Source organism: Balaenoptera ricei, chromosome 18, assembly GCF_028023285.1.
Source record: "Balaenoptera ricei isolate mBalRic1 chromosome 18, mBalRic1.hap2, whole genome shotgun sequence".
Lineage (NCBI taxonomy): Eukaryota > Metazoa > Chordata > Mammalia > Artiodactyla > Balaenopteridae > Balaenoptera > Balaenoptera ricei.
This window is the reverse complement of record NC_082656.1, coordinates 52,359,847-52,379,765: the sequence shown is the minus strand read 5'-3', so window position 1 is coordinate 52,379,765 and position 19,919 is coordinate 52,359,847. Positions and strand designations below refer to the sequence as shown.

Sequence of the window (19,919 nt, the reverse complement as noted above, 5' to 3'; positions counted from 1 at the left end):
TCTGATCCCCACATTTTTATTTGTTATATGCCTGGAAGAGAAATTATTGGATCATAGTAGAGTCATATGTTCAGCATTAGTAGATGATGTCGACCCTTTTCTGAAGTGGCTATACCAATATGCAATCTTCCTAACTTTCACAATTCTGTGTGTGTAGTGGTACGTCACTGTGGTTTTCTTTTGCATCTTCCTGATGACAAATAAGGTTATGTAGCTTTAAAATGATTACTGGCTATTTGGATATCCTCATTTGTAAAGTGCTTATTCACTCGTGTCCATATTCCTCTTGTTTTTGTTTCTTTTTGTTATGAATTTGTGGGATTTCTTTATATATTTTGGGTTTGAGCCCTTTGTTGGTTATATATGTAGGAGATATCATCTCCCACTCTTTGGCTTGTTTATTCATGCTATTAACGTGTCTGCCAACAAATAAGCGTCTTTAATTATAAAGTCCGGTATCTTTTTTTTCCCCTTTTTTCTGGTTAGTGTGATTTGTGAACTGATTATATTTCCTGAGAAGTTCTACTCCCACTTAGCAGCTAGAAATCTTCAAGATAATACTGCCCTGGTGCTAACTGAATAATTAACAAAATCATATACTTTCTTCAACCCATCAGAGATCTAAGGTTGCAGAACAGTCAGATGAACTTAATTTCAGAGTGACAAGCCTCTTTGAATAAAACCAGGAAGCTCAAATTTTTTTCAGGTCTGACACAGCCCAAGAGGAAGAGGCAGAAGCAAATGCGAAGAAATCATCTGAAATTTTAACAAATCCTTAGGCGTCGAGCATGAGCTGGTATATCATTTTAGAGTATCCGGGAGCCCAGATAGAAAGGGAATTTGTACTCACTCTCGCGCTCTTTTCCGTGGGTCTCCACTAGTGCCCTACTGGAAGGAGGTGATCAGTTGCTGCTAGAGGACAAGTGTGAAACATCACCCACGTCCCCAGGAAATTTACTCATAGAAGCCACCAGGGGAGGGGCAGCAGTTCCTCTGGCACCCAAGGCCACCAAGGTAAAGGACAGAAGGGGAACCATCCTGCCTCTGGTAGAGGGAAAGGAAGAGCCTAACAGGATCAACAGTGGTCTCCCCCTGGGGGAAGGACAAAAAGTAGAGAGAGACCTCTTCCATGACACAGGGGGGCAGGGACTACTGCAGGCCCCCACTAAACACAGAATATAAGAGAAACATACAAAAAATCAACTGTATTTCTATATACTAGCAATAAGAATGTAGATACTGAAATTTTAAAAAATTAAAATTAAATTAAAAATATAATACCATTTACAATTTTTAAAAAAATGAAATTGGTATAAATCTAATAAACAAACATGTACAGTATTTATAAGCTGAAAACTACAAAATGCTGATGAAAGAAATCAAAGGTTTAACTCAAACCTTTAACTCAACAGGTTAAAGATATACATGTAAAACACAATGTCTACCAAAATTCCAGCAAGAATATTTATAAAGACAAGGCTCTGCTAAAATTTATATAAGATGGGAAAGGAAGTAGAATAGTTGAAACATTTTGAAAAACAAGATTAAAATGGGAGGACTCCTCCTGCCCGTCAGCTGTATAATCAGCTCTTATATACGTACAATAATCAAGACAGTGTAGTTTTCCTAAAGGTATACTCAGATAAATGGAATAGACTTGAGAACCCAGAAATAGAACCACACAAATATGCCCAACTGATTTTTGACAGAGATGCAAAAGCTATTAAATTGAGGAAAGATAATCTTTTCAATAAATAGTGCTTTAGCAATTTGAAAGTCATAGGCAAAAAATAAATATAAACCAAACAAACCAAAGAAAGCCCTCAACCTAAAACGTACACACTTAAATATAAAACATAAAACTATAAAATGAAAAAATACGAGAAAATCTAAGGGACTTAGAACTCGACCAAGAGTTATTAGACTTGACACCAAAAGTACTATCCATAAAGAAAAAAACTGGCAAATTAGACTTCATGAAAATTAAAAATGTTTCTTCTGTGAATGATCCTGTTAAGAGGATGAAAAACAAGCTACAGATGGGGAGAAAATATTTGCAAACCATTTACTTACTCAACAAAGGACTAATTCATAGAATATATTAAAAATTCAATAGTAAAAACAAACAATCCAATTAGAAAATGGGTAAAAGACATGAAGAAATATTTCACCAAAGACGATATACAGATGGCAAATAAGCACATGAAAAGATGTTCAACAACATTAACCATTAGGGGAAAGTGGATTAAAGCCACAATGTGATACTACTACATATTATTAGAATGGCTAAAATAATAAATAGTGATATCACGAAATGTTGGTGAGGGTGCAGAGAAGCAGGATCACTCCAGCATTGCTGGTGGGAATGTAAAATGGTACTGCCAATCAAAAAAAATTTTTTTTAATTAGACATGCAACTATCATACAACCCAGCAATTGCACTTATGGGCATTTATCCCAGGAAAATGAAAAATTATATTTACACAAAAACCTGTGCACAAATGTTTAGGGCAGATTTATTCATAATAGCTCCAAACTAGAAGCAATACAGATGTCCTTCAGTGGGTGAATGGCTAAATAACTGTGATACATCCATCCCGTGGAGTACTACTCAGCACTAAAAAAAGAATGATCTATTGATTCATGCAACAACCTGACAAATTTTTAGGGAATTTTGCTGCGTGTTAAAAAGCCATTCCTGGGGCTTCCCTGGTGATGCAGTGGTTAAGAGTCCACCTGCCAATGCAGGGGACACGGGTTCAAGCCCTGGTCCGGGAAGATCCTGCATGCTGCAGAGCAACTAAGCCCGTGCGCCACAACTACTGAGCCTATGCTGTAGAGCCCGTGAGCCACAACTACTGAGCCCCTGTGCAACAACTACTGAAGCCTGCATGCCTAGAGCCTGTGCTCTGCAACAAGAGAAGCCACCCAATGAGAAACCCGCGCGCCACAACGAAGAGCAGCCCCCGCTCGCCGCAACTAGAGAAAGCCCGCGCACAGCAACAAAGACCCAACGCAGCCATAAATAAATAAATAAATTGTATTAAAAAAAAAGCCATTCCCAAAATACTGCATGCTATATGTTTCTGTTTATATATAACATTCTTGAAATGACAACACTCCCAAAATGGAGAACAGTTTAGTGGTTAGTTTAGTGGTTACCAGGGCTTAAAAAGAGGTTGGGGATAGGAAGGAAACAGATGTGGCTATAAAAGGGCAACATGTGGCATCCTTGTGATAAAAATGTTCTGTATTTTCACTGTATTAGTGTCAATATCCTGGTTGTGACACTATAAGGTGTTACCGTTGAAGAAAACTGGGTTGAGTGCACACGATCTCTCTCTATTATTTTTTACAACTGCATGTGAATCCACAAATTTCTCTGTGTTATTTCTTACAACTGCATATGAATCTACAATTATCTCAAAATAAAAAGTTTAATTAAGGAAAGGTGTATGGGGAGCGAGCAAGACACAACAGCGTTTGAAAAACATAGCGATTTTCGTGGTGGTTTCTATTTTGAGCTGGCCATTTTAAGTGGTATGGTGCCACGTTCTGTGTACTGCATTTTAAGAGGAATTCAAAGGAAATTCAAAACCAAGATATAGGATGAAAAAGACACTGGAAACCATGACATATATGAAATAATGGAAGAGCTAGACAGTGTTTACCCACAAGGGAGGAGTTTGTGGACACAGGACTATACTTTTTAATTGTCGGAAGAATTACTTTAAAGAAGGATTAGATTTCTCTGTAAAACCCCAAAGAATGAAAATAGGACCAACCGGTGGAAGGTACAAGAAGAGAAATTTCAGTTTGGTTACCAGGGACTGGGGGCGGGTGAGGGAAATGGAGAGATGTTGGCCAAAGAGTATAAACTTCCAGTTATAAGATTAGTAAGTTCTGCGGATCTAATATACAGCATGGTGATTATAGTTAATAATACTGTATTATATACTTGAAAGCTGCTAAGAGTAGATCTTCAGGGTTCTCACCACTAAAAAGAAATAGCAGTTATGTGATATGATGAAGGTGTCAGCTAATGTTATGGTGGTAATCATCTGGCAATATATAGATATATCAGATCGACACCTTAATCTTACACAATGCTATATGTCAGTTATATCTCTGTAAAGATGCCGGGGGAGATTGTGGCCCTTATCTGGAGTGAGAGGGGATCTTCCCGACAAAAATGTAGCCCATTCTGCAACATTAGTTGCATGACTATGAATGGGTAAACATGGGTTGGGACGTGTGGCCGGAGTGCGTGTGTGTGCAGTTTGGGTTTGGGGCAGGACTTCTACTTCTCAAATACACTGACTTTACCTGGGGTAGTGTTATCACCACCAGTCTTCAGGATATTCATTGGTGGGCCCGTCAGCTTGGCAGAGTATTCAGTGGTTGAGCGTGAGGCAGTGTCACTTAGAGTCCAGAGGGGCAGGGGAACTTTGGTGCAGCTTGAGCGGACAGTTTACAAGTGCAGCTGTGTTCCTGAAGAACGTGCATCTGCCCCAGATACCTGATACAGAGCTGTGACAAAAGATGCTCCCCTGCTCTCTCACCTAATTTAGGAAGGGCAAAGTTAGCACTGTCCTGTTTGATAGGCAGGGACCCCCTTCCAAAATAGGTATTTACACATGGTAGAAGAATCATGGTGAAGTGAGAAGAATAATTCCCTTAACTTCTAATCCACCAGTGGCACAAGTGGTCAAGGGTTCTATGCGTGGACTGGGAGAAGGCCCTCATCCCCAACTTTGTGCCATTTTCTGTAACCAGGTCCTGAAGCAGCCCTGCTTTTGCCCACAAGCACACAAAGTCCCTTAGAAAAATATCATTAACTTCTGTCTTACCTCTCTCTCTACCTGTCAGACTCCATTCCACCTCTCCATCCTTCCTCTTTCCTTTTTGACCTTCCCTTCCATTCATTTTTCTTTTCTCCCAGAAGTTATGAAGTTATTGAAGACAAACAGATATTGGTGTATAGAGGGTGATATTAAAAATATCTAGGGGCTTCCCTGGTGGCGCAGTGGTTGAGAATCTGCCTGCCAATGCAGGGGACACGGGTTCGAGCCCTGGTCTGGGAAGATCCCACATGCCATGGAGCAACTGGGCCCGTGCGCCACAGCTACTGAGCCTGCGCGTCTGGAGCCTGTGCTCCGCAACAAGAGAGGCCGCGATAGTGAGAGGCCCGCGCACCGCGATGAAGAGTGGCCCCCGCTTGCCGCAACTAGAGAAAGCCCTTGTACAGAAACGAAGACCCAACACAGCCAAAATAATTAATTAATTAATTAATTAATTAAAAAAAAAATCTAACAGCGATGTGATATGGCATCAGACAATTAAAATAGATGCAAACACTGAAGCTCCCCTTCCATGAGGCATTAACCCTTTAGTTGCTGGATCATGGAGCAGTACTGTAGAGGGGGTAGGTACGAGGGAGTGGCACCTGGGGGCTCAGGAAAGAAGCTATAAATCAACCAATATAAATTATTAACAATCTGCATGGCCATCCTGTTGCAGACACGGACTATCATCCATAGTCTGAGAGAAAGGGTGTAAGGAAGGGAGCAAGGGCATATGGTGAAGGTAGGAAGTATTAACAAGAGCCAGGCAAAAATGTCTGAGATATATAAGGATTACCCATGGTGAATCTTTAATCTTGTTTCTAGGCCTTTTCCCAAAATATCTGCAGGCTTCCAGACAAGAATCCTCTCTATCTTTATCTCCCTTCACATCCATTCACCTAATTCATGTGTACTTTTGGAATGCAAACTTATTTGAGTTTTAGCCTGCACAAAATATAATTAGGAAGCTTCCTTGCAAATCTGCTGGAGGAAAAAAGCATTAAACAAATTCAGTTTCAAGTGAATTAAAATGCATTTCATTTTCCCCTGCATGATATGGCCAAAAGGCTGTGATGCAGTAAACCAGGAGTGAATAGAATTGGGTTCTGTTTTTCTTACTGTCCTGCTAGCCCTTTATATGTTACTAAACTTCTCTAAGTCTTAATTTCCTCCTCTGTAAAGTGAGGGAGTGAGGCTAAAATTCTAAATTAACAATAAGTGTTTGGAAAACACCAAAAGGGACAAAAGTTAGAAGGTAAACAATATATTGAATTGTAGGTAAAATTACAGTGAAGGAAAACATTGTCGAATGTAAGTTATTTCTTAGTTTTGTAACTTCTGAGACATTTTATCATAGCTTATATTTACATTTATTATACGTAATATGTGTCATGGCTAAAGTCTATCAGTGTTCATTGGGATCACAGGTTGAAACTAAATTAACTCTTATAACTAAATGGTTTATTTTATAAATGTTTTACATTCTCATTAGAAACAATTAATATTCAAAGGTAAGGTTAAAAGTCAATAAGCCTTAGGATAAATAAAAGTCAAAAAACAATCTATCATTTTACAACTTGCAAATAGAATTTCTCAGCTTGAAAAATTAGTTAAAGTCTTTGTTAACGTTGGTTACTGGTTAGTACCAGGCTTACGTTTTTCTTCTTTATTCTCTTTGAACTTTTTCTGCAAGGAGTATGCATTAATTTTACGGTCAGAATAATATAATTTTTATTGAAAATAATTGAAAGGCCAGTAAGTATAAGGCAGAAGAATAAGAATAATCTAGCAATTTGATGATCTTTGGTTGATATTAGCCAGTTGGTAGGCCCTAGGTCTTTGATGGATGGTAATACATTGAATTTACATAACATCGCATATGAGGAACAAAAGGGATTTGATCTTTATTTTTTTAGCATAACTACTTTTATATAACTGAGGGAAAATAAGCCACACATTTTAAAGATGAATCCATGGAGAAGATAATATTAAATTTTAAAAAGGAGATTTCTATAGCTAATTAAATATTCCATTTGCATTAAAATACTCATAATTGAAGGGTTTTGGAGGTGGGAGTTGTTTGTTTGTTTGGGTTTTTTTAATGTACAAAGAGCTAGCATTGTTTCTGTTGTTGGGTAGATGTCCTGGATGATTCCTTTGAGGAAGATTACTTAGTCCAGCTTGATGAAGCCTCTATCCTTGTCTTACTTACAGAAACACTAAGGGCACATATTGAGGACATATTTCCAGATCAGATCATGCTGGTTTGAGTAGATGCTGCAAGAGGGAGTCCCCTGGCCATATATTTGTGACCAGCTCCAGGAGAGCTGCAGGTGACCCATGTCACTTCCAGAGGTGCAGTGAAGCAAAGGACTTTAAATATGCGTGCATATATTTTCTAATGAGCTATAATATGATATAATATGTAAATGGGAAAACAGGCTTAGATACATTAATTTATTCACACTCACTGTCTAGACAGTATAAGTAAGAGAGCTACATTTAGATATCACTTCTCTTTATTCCCACCTGGGCATAGAGCTCTAAAGCAAACTTGGCCTTATAAAGGTGATTAGGGTCACCACTGAGATGGACAGTTTCTTTAGATTGTCTTGGTTCGTAAAGATTTCCTTTGGATTGCAGGTGACCAGTGGAAACCCTTGTGTATCACTCCTTTGACATAAGGATAATTAAAGTGCAATCTAAATGACATGAATATAAGAAAAATGCCTCTAGGAAACAAACAAAATGAAGCTCTTTAAAAAGAGCCTAAAGTCCCAAATGTCAGAAAACAACAATTTATTATTGTAGTAGTCTCAGAAAAGAAAGAGAACAGGGACTAAAGAAAATGAGAGTTATTTAAAAATGGTTAATTTTAATTTAGTTCATGGAATAGAATTTTTAACAATATAATTAGAAGGATTCCTTTTCTATGGCTTATATTGACATTTTGAACAGTTTTTTATCCAGCATTCTCTGCAATACAGAGAAAAGCAGCAAGCATCTCTTCTGTTGTTTCTGGTTTTTTCATTTGTTTGTTTACATTTCTCCCCATTACATTGTTATTCAGATCATCTCATCCAGAGGTCAAGTGTGAGCTAGACTCTGGATACTCAAGCAGGAGTAGGGGAGTTTGGAAGTAGGCATCCTGTGAAAATTCAGAAAGAATTCATCAAGAGCTGGTAGCAGGACCCTGCCTTGGGGCTGAACTCCAACTTTGGTGTGAGAGAGATCCAAAAAGATGAAAAGATCAATATAGGGTCTTGGTTTTAAGAAACTAGGATTCTTATTATTAAATAAGAAATAAAACTCAATATATAATAAGACAAGAACTCAGTGCTGGAATCTGACATACAAAGCTGAAAGCTACATTTAGGAAAGCTACATTTCGCCTAATGTCCTTAGACAGTAACTCCGGTGGCAAAGGGAATTATATTTATGCTTCTTATAATTAATAATTATAATCACTAAAATTTATGAAATATCTACCAGTCCCCAGATACTGTGTCTTATCTTTGAATACAGATTATTTAATCCCTTCAACAATCTGCCTGAATTGATACTCAAAAATTTTATTATAGATTAAAAACACGTAGCTCAACTCCTGTCTTCATTTTGGGCTTCTGATATTCTATATTCACCTGGTTTCTAAAGAAATCAGATTCAACATTCTGACAAATTCTCAGCCATTTTTAATTTATTACAAATACAGCTTATATGTCAAGGCTAAGTATCTCATTACATCCTTGTTGTAATGTGCAAATCATAAAACTCACCATCAATTGAGAGAAAATGGGGGACTGGTGAATAGGCGTGAACTGATCGTAGGAGGTCTGTACCATTCTTTTTAAAGCTCAGAACCATTTTATATATTAGATGCCTTCATCATCAATTTCTTAATCATTGTATTTTATTTCGTTTGTAATAAAGGTTCCAAGAAAAATGCTTTTGAGATCTCAGCTCTCTCAGTGGATCCGCGTTGTCATCTTCTCATGTCCTTTCCGTTAGCACCATCTGGTCCCTTCCACCAGCTATGCTCCTTTCCGTTAGCACCATCTTGTCCCTTCCACCAGCTATGCTCCTTTCCGTTAGCACCATCTTGTCCCTTCCACCAGCTATGCTGAGAACTTTGTAATATCCTTTAGTTTCTTTTTTTTTTTTAAATAAATTTATCTATCTATCTATTTATTTATTTATTTTTGGCTGCATTAGGGCTTCGTTGCTGCACGCGGGCTTTCTCTAGTTGCGGCGAGCGGGGGCCACTCTTCGTTATGGTGCAGGGGCTTCTTATTGCGGTGGCTTCTCTTGTTGCGGAGCCCGGGCTCTAGGCACGCGGGCCTCAGTAGTTGTGGCTCGCGGGCTCAGTAGTTGTAGATTGCGGGCTCTAGAGCGCAGGCTCAGTAGTTGTGGCGCACGGGCTTAGTTGCTCCTCAGCATGTGGGATCTTCCCAGACCAGGCTTGAACCCGTGTCCCCTGAATTGGCAGGCAGATTCTTAACCATTGCGCCACCAGGGAAGTCCTATCCTTTAGTTTCTTACCACCCTCACTCAGTTATGGGAAAACTACACATACACGTGCACCTAGGCACAGGCATGCACCTTCAGTGACAACTGCAGGTATCTTCTCCTTTACCATGAAGATCTTTGCTTTGAGATTAACTGTGTTAACATTCATCCCCAATGAATGTGCTGGAATCATACTTCCCTATTTTTGCTTTACAAAATAAACATAAAATATATATTCTAATTTTGGCTAGGTATATATATACTGACCTGTTGAAACAAATCATATCAAGCTTGACAATTTCCGTAGAAAAATAACCTTCATGCATTATAAGCAATCTAATCATTTTGTAGCTGAAAGTATCTCCACACCCTTTCCTAATTCATCACACAAAATTGCATGCATAGTCCATAGTGCAGTCACTGCTTTTGAAACTGGAATTAATTTAACACAATTTCAAGAAGTTCCCTTATGCTCTTTGAATATGATCATATTGTAGATAAAATTGATAGACCATTTTTATAGGGCTTTCCTGCACTTGCAATGATTTAAATGGTATATGTGTTACATAATAACTTGAGTTTCATTTTAATACAAACTGTTGGAGAAAGCTTTTATTGCTTCTCATGTTTTCTGTATTATTACTAGTACTAAGAATTAAAAATGACTATGATTCCCATCACTGTTGCCAAATTGATTTTTCAAATTATTTATTCCACATATATAAGTGATTCATAGCTATTTCCCCAATGAGATATTTTTGCCATTCTCATCAGATGAAATAAATACAAATCTCCATTTTATAGACCAGTAAGCAAGCCACCCTTTAAATTAGTAACATCGATGCCAAAATGAGCTCTCTCTATTCTGAGGTATTACCAGTATCGCTTAAGCTGTTGAAATACTTTGAACTGATTTGGCAACCTAACTGCACATGGGATGTTCTTTCAACCTATAAGTTGACGGTGAAAGTCTGTAAGTTACATGTGACTAGAGACTTCATGTGTTTTGTTCACTGCAGCATACCTGTCACCAGGAACAGTTACTGACACTGAGTAAGCACTAGATAAGTATATACTGAGTAGATAGTAAACCTGAATGCTAAATTATTAACATCATTTTAGAGTTTTTATTTTTTATGAGAATAATGAACGATTACCAACAGGAATAAATAACAAATGCCCAGAACATTTTATTCTGAAACAAACATTTGTTACTTTCCTATCCTAAGATACAGTTATAAAATCTGGCTTAATATTTAATAACTCAAACATAAAGAGTGTATTGGTCAGATACAGTTGCCTCAGTCAGATTCACTTGCAGAGAACAGAATTCACTCTACCAAACTTAAGCAGAAGGGATTTGTAATAGTGTATTAAACAGCTAAAGATTTGTTAGGAAGGCTAAAGACACAGACTTTAGACTGAGCCTCCAGCAAGAACATGGACCACCTGAGCTGCCGTGGAACTTTTGCCTTGATTAGGAAGCTGTAGAATCAGAAAATTGCCAGTGAGATTGGGAAATTGGTGATTATTGTCATCATAATCTATGCAAACAAAATTGATATTTCTAACCCTGACTCTTTCCCAATCTAGCTTGGTTCAAGACGCACAGAAATACATCTGATTCATGGAATCCGAAGAACATCACGAATGTTAACCAGAGGGATTCTGGGAAATGTAATTTTAGCATTCCAGCCTCAGCATTGTATAAAGGCACATAATTCACTATAAATGGCTTAGAACTCTCATCTCCCCCAAAACAAGGTGCTCCACCAAGTTCAGTTTTCTAATTCCTTCCTAATAAATTAGAAGGTCAGTCATTAGACCAGTCCAAGGTTATGGGCTGTGAGAAGTCTGACGAGTTTCCTCATCACCTGACAGTCACATAAGAACTGGTGAAACCAAATCCCCAGACAGAATGCCACAATATAGTTAGAAAGCCATATTTAGTGCAACACCACTCTCAATTAGATATTTCGCTCAATTAACAGTTTCAAAGCATAGAAGACAGTAGAATGCCCTAGCTGAAACAGAATTATAAACAGAGCAGTAGAAAAAAAAAAATGTAGCATAGCTTTAGCACAACAGAAACTTTAGCAACTGGGAGGCAAGGCTGGTATCCAGACCATGCTGGCTGTATGATTCTGGGAAATCTCTTAACCTCTCTGTACCTCAGTTTCCTCAACAATATAAAATAGGGTAAATAAAGTTATATCACTTACTGGGTTTTCTGAGAATAATTGGGTTAGAATTGTGCCTGAAACATATTAAGTACACAATAAATGTCAGCTCTCATAATTAGTCAGTTAGCTAATAAACCAAATTTTTATTTAATACGTATCTTCAACTCTAGGGCCTGAGACAGATGCTTTACAAAATGAGACCCACTTAAAGTCTAATTTAGAAGAAGCAGAAATACAAGATGTTAGAAAGTATTATATTTGAATTGCAAAAATAGCAGAAAGAGCATGGGTTTGGGGGCTTGTTTTGTTGTTGTTGTTGTTTTTTAATTAAAACCTTAGGAAGATTGGAAAGTGGAATTCTCAGAGAGCAGCATTTTTGACAAATAGAAATTGCCAGTATAAAACAAAGGATGATCTAAAAGACAGCATGGGAAACATGGTTGGACTCATGTAGATCTTTCCAGCCAAGCTAATACCTAATAAAAACCATCACAGGTCATAACCTTTTCTAGGACGCAGAGGAAGTATGGTCATAGAGAAAATGGACCAAGCTTTTTCATTTTTATTTTGATTCTATTTTTCTATAAACAAATAACATGAGTAATCAGGCATCCATTCAGCTGCTCATATTAAGCGTTTGTGTGATAAAGAAGGAATTGGATGAAATTTAAAACCAAAAATGCATCAAAACAAGTTGCTTCCAAAAGTAAATCCAAAGTACGCTGCCCACATGGTATAGCATTAAAGCTAGCCATAGGAAATGTGATCATCTGTACATCCCAAGATACAAGCTGTATCTGGCCAGAAAGAGTCAATTTATGTGGAATTCCATTTTTCTGTAAGTGTTAGAAGAATATCCATTTTAATAAGGCATTGTTGTGAAAGATTTTCTGAAGAGGAGATGTGAGACATTTCTTCCGAAATCCTCTTAGGATGAATGAACCCATTTATTTTCATATAGCCAGGTTCTTCACAGAAAGGAATACTCTTTCATGATTATGTAATAGTCTAACAGAAGCTCTTTATCTAGAATTGCAGTAAACATATGATTCCCAAAATTTAAGGGAAACAGTATATTCAACATACATTTATTGAGCCTCTGTTCCAAGCTTGACATTTATCAGGTGCTGTAGGAATACAAAGTTTAAGATGAGTCCTCTGCTTTTAGAGATTTTCAATCTAGTTGGTGGGGCAAATTATACACAGATGAAAAGGCAAATAATCAAAATTAAATAAAAAAATACAAGGTAAGACATGATTAAATATAAATACTAAGTTTAAAATTTAATTTTATTTATTTTTTTATACAGCAGGTTCTTATTATCTATTTTATACATATTAGTGTAAATACGAAGTTTTACAGGTTAAATGTTACAGACATGAGATTACTGAGGCCTGATATGGACCAAAAAAGAAGAAAAAAATTAATTGCAGAGGGTGGGAAGATGGTAGGAGTTGAACAGAATTAGTGGAGAGGAAGAAAAGGGCATTCCAAGAGTGGAAAAGAACACGATCAAAATGCATTTGAATGAATCTGTATAGCTAAAGTTGTTGAAGTAGAGAATATTCGGAGGGGACCAGTAGAAAGAAGAAAAAAAAATGTAGTTTGGAGACAGAGTGTGGAGACCTTTGGATGCCAAGATAAGGAGCTAGTGGATGAGGCAGTTGCACTGCGGGGCTTTCAGCAGGAGAGGAGAAGATGAAATAGGTCTGTCCAACGTGAGTGGGACAATCTGAATGGAGGGAGACAAGCTGGAGGAGAGTTTTACAGAAAGTCAGGCTTGATATGCTGAGGGTGTAAACTAGAGTGACAGATGTGAGTAGAGGGGAGTATGGAGGTGAAAGACATTTTTAAAGAAGAGAGGAGAGCTTGGTGCTTATTACAGAATAATTGGTAGCATTGTAAAAGTGATGAAAGTATTTTTTATTCCTGATGAAACAGTAGGAGAAAGATGGAAGGAGACTGAGAGAGAGACAGACAGACAGACAGACAGAGACAGAGACAGGGAGAGATAGAGACAAAGAAGAGGTTTGACTTCTTTTCAGATGGAGTTTCAAAGGGGAAAACTATTAAAAATTGTGGGCAAGATTTTTGCTTCTTAATTCTCTAAATAAAACAAGCAAGGGTAAATGTATGTTTTTTATCTTCTAAGTAGTAACAATCCGATAGGAGCTCTTTTGACATTGTTACGTTTATGATAAGGCTCTCAGATTAACATGCTGTGGAGACCCACTAACCTGCTTCTGGTTAAAGAATTAATTGAAGAGGAGTAACTAATCACTACAAAATGGTCATCTAAAATACTGACCCAGGGACTTCCCTGGTGGTCCAGTGGTTAAGAATCCATCTTACAGTTGCAATTCAGGGGATGCTGGTTCGATCCCTGGTCAGGGAACTAAGATCCCACATGCCAGGGAGCAACTTAGCCCACGCACCACAACTACTGAGCCTGCGCGCCACAACTTCTGAGTGCACACGCCACAACTAATGAGCCTGTGTGCTCTGGAGCCCACGTGCCACAACTAGAGAGAAGCCCGCTCATGGCAACGAAAGATTCCACATGCCACAACTAAGACCCGACACAGCCAAAAAAATTAATTAATTAATTACTTTAATTTAATTAAATCTTCACCCATTACTGGCTCAAGGGACAACCCACTGGGTTGAAAATCACAGCATCATTGACTTTATAGAATACTTGCTGGACCTTACTCACATTTCTAAGATTCTTCTGGATTGCTCACTGGGCAAATATCAACTTACCATCAAATCATCTCAGTAAATAAGCCTACAGTAACCATTATCATGAATACAAAATGACATAGAATGCTTGCAATAAAGTGGATGTCAGAGCAAGAAGAATGGGAAGCACTCTGAACTGACAAGAAGAAATCTTTAGGAAGGGACTTGTTTCATTTTCCTGGTCCACATGCCTTCCTGGCCAATACTTTGTGAACAATAATAGAAACATCAAGCATTAAATAAAACATATCTGTATGTTCTCCATTTAAAAGCATTTAATTTAGCATGAGAATTAGCTTATACAAGTGGCATTATCAAATGTATTCTCTAAATTATATGAAAGGCATATTTCTGTGGGTTAAAAGTTGTAGCCATGACTACTATGAAATTGACCCTAAACTGATGCATCTCTCCAAAAATCAAGTGAAATATTAAATAAGGAGCTACCAACATGGGAAGGTCCAATTTTTATTTCTCTGTTAGAAGCTGTCCACTGAAACCTATCCAAAGAGTTAAATGTTAGAAGAAAGATACACTTGGAAGAAAACAAATGAACGAATGAATGAATTCTCTTGCTGTAAGTTCTCTACAATGTAGAATCTGCACAAATTTCATTGTCAATGGGTATTGTGAACTCATTCTTGAAGCAGTGCCCTTTCAGTTCTGATACAAATCACTGCAAAGCAAAATGCAGTGCCCAGCTGAGAAAGCAGGTGTAAAATGGACAAACTAATTATAACCTTGTCAAGTAATGGCTACGAGGCAACCCGTGACTGCCCTCCTAGTGAATTTTGGGTGATTTCGACCAGTTGGATTAAGAAATAACACATAAGGAAAAAAACATATAAATCACAGAGAGACACAAGACCAAGATTGTAATGTTTTTTGATCTGAGGAGAGAAAGGGTAGGGATTTTTAGGAAATGGACCGTTAAGCCAGACATGGAAAGAAGAAGATAGATAGCTTGTTCAGGGCAACTTGAAGGTCCCTCACTCTAGTTTATTTGCCAGAACTACTAAGTTATACCTGATCAAAAAGGGAGCCACAGATGGGCAACACAACTCTTGCATTCACCATCCACAATGGTAGATTCAACAGGCTTCCCGACAATCTTTTATGAAGCTGTAACTGTGAAAACTCCCTGGATCACAACCAAAAAATAAAGAATCTCTAGTATCCTGAAACATTCAACAGCAGACAAAGCTTGAATGTCTGGGACAGCAGCCACATTTCAATTCCCATATCCTGAGCCTTTTCTTTAAAAATCTTCACAAAATGCAAGCAGGCTCTAAATCCCAAAGGGAAAGGAAAGTTATTACCAGGATCTATAGGGCTGCTTACTTCCCCCACCATTCTTTGCCCAGAGGCCAGGAATACAGCATTTTATCAGAGCCCTGCTCAGTGGAGTGGGGGACACATATCCAGATGGCAGAGTCACCTGCTCCCAGGCAACGCATAGAAGCAATTATTGTTACTTGGCTTCAATCCAGAGCAAAAATAAAGAGTTTAATATGTTAGGCCCAATAACTATATCCCAGTTGATCTAGGAAGTTTTAGATAAATAATATAATATTTTTAGGAAGGGGTTTCATTTTGAACTATTATGGTAAAAAAATACCATCGATACTTTTAATAATACTGCATTATTATTTTGAAGTCTGATAATTCTTTTAAAAAAACCTCTAAATCAGTGTTATCTAGTAATAGTTTAGAATATGTCTCTATTTATGTCAATAAAGATGCCAAAAACGTAAACAAGAGACTGACCTATAAGACAAATAACTGTTGTAAGCATAGGTATGTTCACACTTGGAAAACAGGTCATTTCATCTAGAACCAGGGTTACTTGAGAATAATTCAACATCTGTGTAGCTCTAATCCCTATCTTACTAAGTTAATTAATGACATGTGAACTAAAGTTTTTCTTAACAGAAAAGTATTATTTCTATTGGACTCACAAGCATAAATCGCTTATTGCTTCCCACATGAGGTACAATTCTCTAACAATTAACATCATTTTTCTACCTACCTTGTTCCAAAAGGCATTTATTAAACAGGTATACAAAAATATGAACCAGATTAAGAAAAACAGATGAAGAAATTGGGAAGGATGACAACAGATATTTCCAGGTTGTGCTTCAGAACTAATGATTCACTCTTTGCTCCTCTCCCAATTCTGTATTTCCCCTCCATCCTATGGCACATTCTGCACCCCAAGAAAAGTCTGCTAAAACATTATGTTTGCACCTCCCAAGCCCAGAAGTCTCTGGACAGTTTGTGTCTGGGAGATATATGACATGCCAGTATAAACACTAGCCAACTTCATTCCAGGATTCTCATGGGAATGGAAGACTCCCAGATCCAAGTCATCAACATATAGAATAAAAGGATACTAAACCCGGCATTACTGGTAAAGTCTTAATAAATGAAATGTCTTTACATTTTCAGATTAATCCATTAGTGCTTTGAAGATGTATAAAACCTAAAGTATTCTAGAAGATCTTTTCTTCCTCTTTTTCTCACTCATTTAAATTGCAATCCCTTATTGTCTCCAACATCTGCTCTAAGAGTTAAGCATGTATTTAGCTCCTCAACAAATGTCTGTTGAGTGTTTAGTATGGACGAGATACTCAGCTAGTTCAGCCAACAGACAACTAGGTATCTCGTGCTTCCTCTGTTGCATCCACTGTCTCAACTTGTTCTTACGACTTTCCTTTGTAATGATTAGTACAGACATGAGAGACAAGGGGAGTTGGTGGTAAACTAGGGGCTGCAGCAATGGAAAGTAGAGACAGAAGATTGAGGAGACTAAGAAGGTAGAAATCAGCATGTCTTGCTTAGTGTTTGTCCTGGGTGAGGGGCTGGATGGGGGAGTAGGAAGGGGAGTATCGAGATCCGTTTACAGCTTTCTGACTTACGTAGCTCAGAGCATGATGATGCCATTCACCAAATGGGAAACACCGGAGGAGAAGCAGCTGGAAGCCAGGGCTGGCAAACGTGAGCTCAGTTTCCCTTTTAATGCTACATTGAACTTATATTAGAACATTTAAGCAAAAATGTCTAGTAGAATATGGACGTGGTTGTACGGTTCAGAAGAGTCAAGTGGTCAGAGGGAACAGATTGGGACTTTCCAGTAGTTAAATCATGGTTAAAGTGCGAGAGCACATGAGGTGAAGCAGGGAAGTGAATGGAGAAGTATGCCCCAGTCAGAACCCTATGGATTCTCAACACTTGAGGAACAGCCTCAGAAGAGAAACGCATTTGAAAGCTGAGAATAAAAGGCAAGAGAGATCTGTGTTAGCCTAGGTTCCCCCCAAACCAGAGCCTGAGACAATATTTTGGTGCAGGTAGTTTATTTTGATAAGTCACTCCAAAGAGTAGGAGTGGGGGACTGGGAAAAGTTGAATAAGGAGGGAGAGTCAATCTGAGGTGTCTTGTATCTCACTGAGTTCACCACAACTATGGGCAACACGGATTCAGTCCCACTGGGCACCACTGAGGAGCCATATATAATGCACCCCAAAACTGTCCACCCCAGGGGAGATAAAGGGGCAGCATTTATTGGTAGGCTCCAGTCCACAGTGGTCAAGTTGCCCCTCAGGTTGTTAATACCCTTACACTTCCAGGTTTATGCTTGTGTCAGGATGACTGAAAGGGTTCCCATAGATATCTCACCCAGTGGCATGAGGAAGCTCTGGGATAGAAAGAAAGAGACCTATGAGGGGAGATGCTTTCAGATGAGCAGGGTGTGCAGCTGGGTACCATAAGTAACAGCTAGAGAAAGAAGCAGTGCCAAGAGGGTAAGAGGTGCAACACAAATACATCTACTCCTTGCATCACTCGTATCCGCTCATGTTCCACATTAAACACGATCCATCATAGGCTTTGATTTAGCAGCTGTCTGTAATCTCTAAGAAAAAAATACTTAATATACAAGGGTGAGCGGACCAACTACAGTTCCAGCTAATGTCTTCCTAGTGCCTTCATTAATATTCATCATCTTTCTTCTACCACCCACTCAAGATTTCTCTCATACTCGGTCAGCACTGAAGTGGGTGTGTTCAGCTTGCTTGCTCACACAGTGGGGTGACTTCATCCATGAGAAGATGGAGCTCACAGTCGTTTCATTCTTTTTAAAATTTATTTATTTATTTATTTATGGCTGTGTTGGGTCTTCGTTTCTGTGCGAGGGCTTTTCTCTAGTTGCGGCAAGCGGGGGCCACTCTTCATTGTGGTGCGCGGGCCTCTCACTATCGCAGCCTCTCTTGTTGCGGAGCACAGGCTCCAGGCGCGCAGGCTCAGTAGTTGTGGCTCACGGGACCAGTTGCTCCGCAGCATGTGGGATCTTCCCAGACCAGGGCTCGAACCCGTGTCCCCTGCATTGGCAGGCAGATTCTCAACCACTGCGCCACCAGGGAAGCCCAATTCTTGTTGAGTTGTGATTGCTGTGATTGCTGCTATTGCTCCTTTATAGTTTTCACCGGGCGGGACCTTAGGTGTACTCCTCGGGGTCTGATGGCAATCAAATTGCCACCAAGTGGCTGGTTGGAATCCTCAAGGGGCCAGAACAGGATCTCAGCAGTAGTTCAGGCTGCTGAAGGAAAGACATTTAGCAATGCTGGTACCAACGTCAAGCTTAGTGAGAGAGAGACCATTCAGGTGGGCCCATGCATAGCTCTCTTCCCTGCTACCACGGTTTATCAGTTTGGGTCCAATCAGGGGAGATAAATCACACCATAATTTGAACAGGGAAAGTTTAATGAAAGAATTACTGGCTATAGCTTGATTGTGGTGATCATTTCACAATGCGTACGTATATCAAAACATCGAGTTATACACCTTAAGTATATATAATTTTTGTCAATTATACCTCAATAAAGCTGAAAAAAGAATTATTACCTATAAGTGAATATTTGAATAATGAGGGATTAGCTAGCAAGAAAAAAAGGGAACTCTAAAGAATACAGAAATAGCAGATGTAAGGAGAACCAGTGCCCCTAGGATGAGATACAGCATCCAGAGAAGAAGCCCCCCAACCCAGGCTGTGATCAAGACCTTGTTGGAGAGGACACAGCTGCGTCTCCCTGGGTGGCAGTAGAGTCACTGTGGTGTCATGCTGACAGAACTTAAGGAAAATCTGCCCTTTGGAACTAGCTGGAAATCTGCTCTCTGTGGTGCTGGGGAAAGATGTTCATGGTACCCCGCAAACAACGTGCTGCAGACCCAGTAGAGGGAGGGGAAGCTGCTGGCTGCTGGGTCTGCTGGCCCTGCAGCACCGAGTTGAATGGAGCAGTGTCCCTTCATCGTCCCTCAGCGCAGTGGTGAGCCTGGTTGGGTCACAGGTCCACCGTCCTGTGAGCGTGCTGAGCCTCTCAGCACTTTGGAGAGGCCCAGGAGGGGCCTGAGACCGCCGTATCCTCTGAGACAGTCCCCATAGCCATTGATAACTGTAGCCATTTATCATTTTCTGTGTGTGCCATGACATGAAAAAAAAAATATATATATATATATATATATATATATGAAGTACTGAGGGGTAGAAAGCAAATAAAGTGTATCTGGGAAAATCTTTTATAAAAGTTGGCAGAGAAGGACAAAAGGGAAGTACAACTCTAGGCTGCCAAAACTCAGAATTTAAGGGGC

The 19,919-nt window shown here is 39.0% G+C and overlaps 1 pseudogene; it reads right to left on the bottom strand.

Annotated features, from left to right (window-relative positions):
* Positions 1-7,015: 7,015 nt before the first annotated feature.
* On the bottom strand, positions 7,016-7,186 carry LOC132352637 (small ribosomal subunit protein uS14-like; annotated as a pseudogene).
* Positions 7,187-19,919: the final 12,733 nt, after the last annotated feature.